Raw genomic sequence first — 5,714 nt, forward strand, 5'->3', positions numbered from 1 at the left:
CAGATGGAAATTATCTGTAGTGTATTATAAAAGAGCCTGCATGAATTGTATGCTGTACTGAGTCTGTGCTTCTGCCTGTCCACAGGTATGTAAAGTGCTTCACATCTCCCAGTTGTATTTTTTTGTTTCCAACTTCTTCTGGATGCACTGTGAAGGCATTTACCTCTACATTGTCACTGTGGTAAATGTATTTGCAAAAAGACAGGGCTTGCTGTGGTATTATTGTTTCGGCTGGGGTACGTTGTTTTCCTTTCACTTCCTCTTCTTTCTACATTGCAAGAACACACACTGTAGCAAGACAAATTATCATCATGGGAAAAGTAACATGCTGCACTGAATCCCTGAAGGTTTTCTAAGCCCCCTCCCCATTCTATAGAATTCTGGGGTCTCATTTTACTTGCTTGACATGTTGTGTTAGATATACAGGCTCTTATGCTATCTTTAACATGGACTATAAATTATACTTATTTTAGATGCTTACTTTAATTTAGTTTGATGCATACTAACCTTGAAAAAAATCATTCTTTCCTCTAAGACATTTTTTATTGATTGATTATGTCACATCAAATCAGCTGACTCTTGGTAACCACATAGATCACATAATACATACATTTTCTCCTCAATATTAATTTAGGTTATTAATATTCGAAAGTAATATTGGAGCTAAATATATACAATTCTCTATGTTGTTAAAAAAAAACCTTTTCCCCCACAGGAGTCCCTTTAATTCATGTCTCTACATATGCTGTAGCCAGAAGCCTATATTTCAATGATTAGTAAGTGAAAACTAAAATCACCAAGCATATTTTACAGGGATTTATTTAAAGGAGTCACAGATAATCCTCGGGTAGTTGGGAATGAAAATCTTGTCACTAAGTGATAAAGCTCGATGTCACCTGTTAGTTATATCAGTTAGTAACATAGCATTTTGGGACTCTTTATTATATCATGTTTGTTATTTCTTCTCTGAAAATCCCCAGGAAGGGAAGGGAAGGTGACAATGACAACCACAGAACTGCTAGAGGCTGCAACCCTCATAATTGCAAATTGGTTGCCAAGGACCTAAATCCCAATCACATGACTGTGGGGACACTGCAAAACTTTGGGTCATAACTTTGAATGTCACTGAATGAGTGGTCCTAATCCAAAGACAATCAGTGTTGTGGCCAGAATACCCTTGCATCTTTTTTTTTTTTACAGCTGCTGGTACAGAACAGATACTTTTTTATTTGTATCATCGAGGGGCCTATCATCAGTGTTCTCTTGGTAAGAACATATCACAATGATTTCCATTCCAATGAATATTATTTAGATTGCACTCTTTCTGAATATTTTGTATCGTCAAAATCACCTTTCTGAATTTTAAGTTTTTTTAAAAAAATTAACCCAGAAGTGCTTATTATGGTAGAATCATATAATGAAACAGAGAAAAGCTAGGCCAGAAGAAAAAGCTGCTTTAATGGTGGTTGCACAGTGCTACATTCAATAATACTTTATAGCCATTTTGTCAAAGTACCATTGATGCAAACATTGGGGACTTAGGCCTGAAAGTCTCTGTTGATGTTTATATTGTCAAATTGAATGAGATTTCTTTTTCTAATATAAATGAGATTGACATGAAATTAACATTCTATTTTTTTCTATAGGTGAATTTCTTGATCCTAATAAGGATTGTTCATGTCATCATAAAGAAATCAAGAAGACATCTTAAAAAATCTATTCAGTACAGGAAAGCTGTGAGGGCCACCTTCATTTTAGTACCACTCCTTGGCATCCAAATCTTGTTGGCTTCCTGGGTTCCAACAGGAACAACTAGCAAGGAGATTCATCAATACATAATCACCTTTTTTATACAATTTCAGGTCTCTTGAAATATGTGCAATTTCTAATGATTGCTAAGAAATGTCACAGGTATAAACAATGGACATATTTTAACCCATTCTTGACTTCATATCAGTTTCATCAAATGCATTCAAACTTTTCCTCTTTTTTCTGTGCAGATTTTAATGAGGGCTAAACTGACATGGACGTTAGTGGGAACTTCACTAATATTCGAGAATTATGTATGTTCAGATTTAATAATTTGCTAATAGTATTACAAAATTTGTTAATAAGTTTAACCAGTTTCAAGATAAGTGGAAACATTTGGATCATATGTGTTCAAATCAAGTCTGCTATTGACAGATGGAAAAGTGTCTTCTAGTTAATGCACCATAAGGCATACCATTCAATTTCATGGTCTGAAGCCTTGATAAAATGACCTTTCCTCTACAATATACCAAATAATACCAAGGAAATTTTTAGAGTCATTGTAGTGATTAAGTTACTGGACTAAGAACAGAGAGACTAAGAACCAAAACACAGAAGCTAGTTGGATGCCAGTAACTTATCTCAGCCCTAGACTGAGAAAAGCATTTACTACCCTTTACTGGACCAGTAGAATAGATTATGCTTCATAACCGCATAAACTTCAATGAAGGGGCCTTAATTCTTCAGTGGACTGATATGTTAGTTCTGCCTATCGATCATCTCTGTCTCTGTCTGTCTCTCTCTCTCTTTCCTCCCTCCCTCCCTCCCTCTCTCTCCATCTAATTATAACAGCAGTAGTGGCACAATGGATAGAATGTAGTTCTGAAGGCTACTTCTGCTGGCTGCCAGTTTGGCAGTTCAAGTCTCACCAGCTCAAGGTTGACTCAGCCCATCAACCTTTTGAGGTTGCTAAAATGAGGACCCAGATTGTTGGGGGCAATATGTGGTCTCTGTAAACTGCTTAGAGAGGGCTGTTAAGCACTGTGAAGCAGTATATATGTCTAAGTGCTATTGCTAACTCTCACATGGAAGATCAAACTTGCTCATACAAAATAGTATGATAGAATCAAGTTGTGTTGGTTCATAACAGCCAATTGTCAAATTTTCAAGAATTTTTGTGAGTCAGTTGAGAACAGAGCTTTTGAATACAATGTGTGTGTGTGTGTGTGTGTGTAAACTATTTAAACACACACATTTTTTTAAATCAAGCTTTTGCAGGCAAAGTGAGAGCAGCTATGTGCTAATAACAATCAGTTGTGCCAACCAATTATCATCATGCTTGTGGACAGCCAAAGAGCTAGCTAACTCTCTCTATCTCTATTTTCTTTACCTCTATCTCTATATATCTCTATATCTCTATATCTCTGTCTGTCTATCTATCTATCTATCTATCTATCTATCTATCTATCTATCTATCTATCTATCTATCTATCTATCCATCCATCCATCCATCCATCCATCTATCTACTATATCTATTGAGAGATAGCTCTTTGGTTGCTCACAAGAATGATGATAACAATTGCCCCATTTAAATAACTTGCAGTTCTGCAGAAACTATCTCTATTCATAGTTTAAGTACTACAACACTGAGGATTCCCTTCATATTCAGATGGCATTCTTTTTGAGGACAATTAGCCCTACCAGCTATCACTTTGGAGTCATATTCTTATCATCGCTTTTTTTGTAGAGACATTTGGTTAAATTATTGAATTAGGACCAAAAAAACTGAGGCTCAAGTCATTATCAGGGAAGAAATTGGATGCTCTATGGATAAATTGCAGTCTTTTCATCCAATTTATCTCCTGAGTTACATTGTGAGATAAAAAATGAAAGGAAGGAATATGATGAACATTTCCCTGCAGTCCTGAAATCAATCAATCAATCAATCAATCAATCAATCAATCTCTCTCTCTCTCTCTCTTTCTCACTCTCACTCTCTCACACACACATACACACTCTCTCACACACACATTCTCACTCTCTCTCTTTTTGTTTGCAGGGTTTGTTGTTGTCAATACTGTCGTATATCTCATACGAACAAATGACGCGAGTCAGTGACTTGGTTCAGCTCGTTTATTGGGGTCAAACACAAGTGGGGAAAGTGGGGAAGAAGCGCGCGCTTAAAGACCTTCTGCTGAGTGCTGCGGCTAATCGGGTCTCTTTGAATCGCCCGCGATCGGCTCAGCCAATCGCGGTCGATCCCGAGCGACCAATCAGTGCCGCGCACTCAGCCAATCCGTGGCAGTGCGTTTTAGCCAATCCGGGTTGCGGATTCGGTATGCAGATTTCTGTACAGAACACCCTCCCCTCTTGGTTTGGTCCTACGTGACGTAGTCCCGTAAGTAGGCGGGCCCGTATTTTCCTACTTGACTTGCGTTGGTCAGTTGTCATCTGGTTGTCGGCCGGTTCGGGTGGGACTCCTGTCGCTCTCCGCCTCGTTGATGGAACCGCCTGGAAGGGTGAGTCAGGCCTCTCGCCGCGGCTCCCTCCTGGTCTTCCCGGTCGGTCGAGCTGCTGGCTTCGCTGCTCCCGCTCAGCTTTTCCGGGCTGGTTGAGCTGGCTTGGCTGCTCCCGCCGGGCTTCCAGGGTCGGTTGAGCTGGCTCGGCTGCTCCTTCCAGGCGAGGCTTCGAGTGGGTCGCTCTCCGGTTCTTCAGATGGTGAGTACTGCTGGTTCCTTTTCGGGTGGGTTTGTTCTTTGGGGTCTTCCCTCCCCTCTTGGTTGGTGTCTTGCCGGTTCCCTTCTGTGCCTGGTGTCTGCGTGTCGGTTGTGTTTCCCGCGGTGGTTCTTGATCTCAGTTGGTCGATGTGGCGCTTCCACGCCGTCCGTCAGCTGTTTGGAGGCGGACGAGAGTGGCCCTGTTGCTTGGTGATCGTTGCCGGTACCCAGAGGGGGTCTCCGGTGAGGTTTTTTGCGTAGACCTTGTCTCCCGGTGAGAATGTTCTGTGTTTGCTGGTAGAATCAGGGGTCTTTCCGGGTTGTATGTGGGGTGCAGGCGGTCGAGCGGGGATCGCAGTTTTCTTCCCATTAGTAGCTCCGCTGGGCTCTTGTTCGTTGTGGTACTCGGGTTATGTGTTGAATTAGGAGCATTCGATTTATCTTGTCCTGTATGTCGCGGTTTCGATCTTTTGGATGGTCTTTTTTGTAAATTGGACCATTTTCTCCGCCTTACCGTTCGCCGCCGGGTGCGCCGGCGCTGTTAATGCGTGTCGGATTCCTCGCTCTGCTAGGAATTTCTCGAACGGTAGTGCGGTGAACTGGGGCCGTTGTCCGATACGATGACATCTGGGAGGCCGTGGGTTGCGAAGAGTTTGCTGAGTTCTCTGATGACGGAGTCTGTGGTTGTCGTCTTCATGTTGCTTACCTCCAGCCAGTTTGAGTAAGCGTCTACGGTTACCAGGAAGGTGTGTCCTTTGGTTGGTCCCGCGAAATCTACGTGGATTCGGGACCATGGACCCCTGGGGTTTCCCACTCTCGGCTCGGGCGGCGGGGGGTTTGGTCTTGATTCCTGGCACTGCTTGCAGGAGGCTACCCAGGCTTCGATCTCCTTGTCCATCCCTGGCCACCAGACGGGCTTCTGGCCAGGGCTTTTGTCCTAACGATGCCGGGTGCCCTTCGTGCAGCATGCTTAGGACTTTTTTGTAATTTTTCCGGGATTACGACCCTGTCCCCCACAATAAACAACCTTTTTGTGTTGACAGTTCTGTTTGCCGGCTCCGGTAAGCTTTGAACTCGCTGTCTTCCTCTTTTTCCGGCCAGCCTTTCCCCACCCATCTCAGGACCTGCGCCAGACGTCTGTCTTTATTGGTTGCTAGGGCAATGTCTGACGCGGTCAGGGGTAGGTTGGGTAAGGTCTCGATGCTCAGGGTAGACGTGGTTGGTGCTGGGTCGTCGTCCAGGGTTGG

The 5,714-nt window shown here is 42.8% G+C and overlaps 1 long non-coding RNA gene across 1 annotated transcript; it reads left to right on the forward strand.

The window, feature by feature from the left end:
- Positions 1 to 1,148: 1,148 nt before the first annotated feature.
- Positions 1,149 to 3,834, forward strand: LOC148127946 (uncharacterized). Its single transcript, XR_015741226.1, has 3 exons — positions 1,149 to 1,266; positions 1,647 to 1,862; positions 3,810 to 3,834. It is a non-coding gene; the product is annotated as an uncharacterized LOC148127946 (long non-coding RNA).
- The last annotated feature ends 1,880 nt before the right edge of the window (positions 3,835 to 5,714 follow it).

Source organism: Pseudonaja textilis, chromosome 1 (assembly GCF_049901715.1).
Source record: "Pseudonaja textilis isolate UNSWEBS1 chromosome 1, rPseTex1.2, whole genome shotgun sequence".
NCBI classification, from domain to species: Eukaryota; Metazoa; Chordata; class Lepidosauria; order Squamata; family Elapidae; genus Pseudonaja; species Pseudonaja textilis.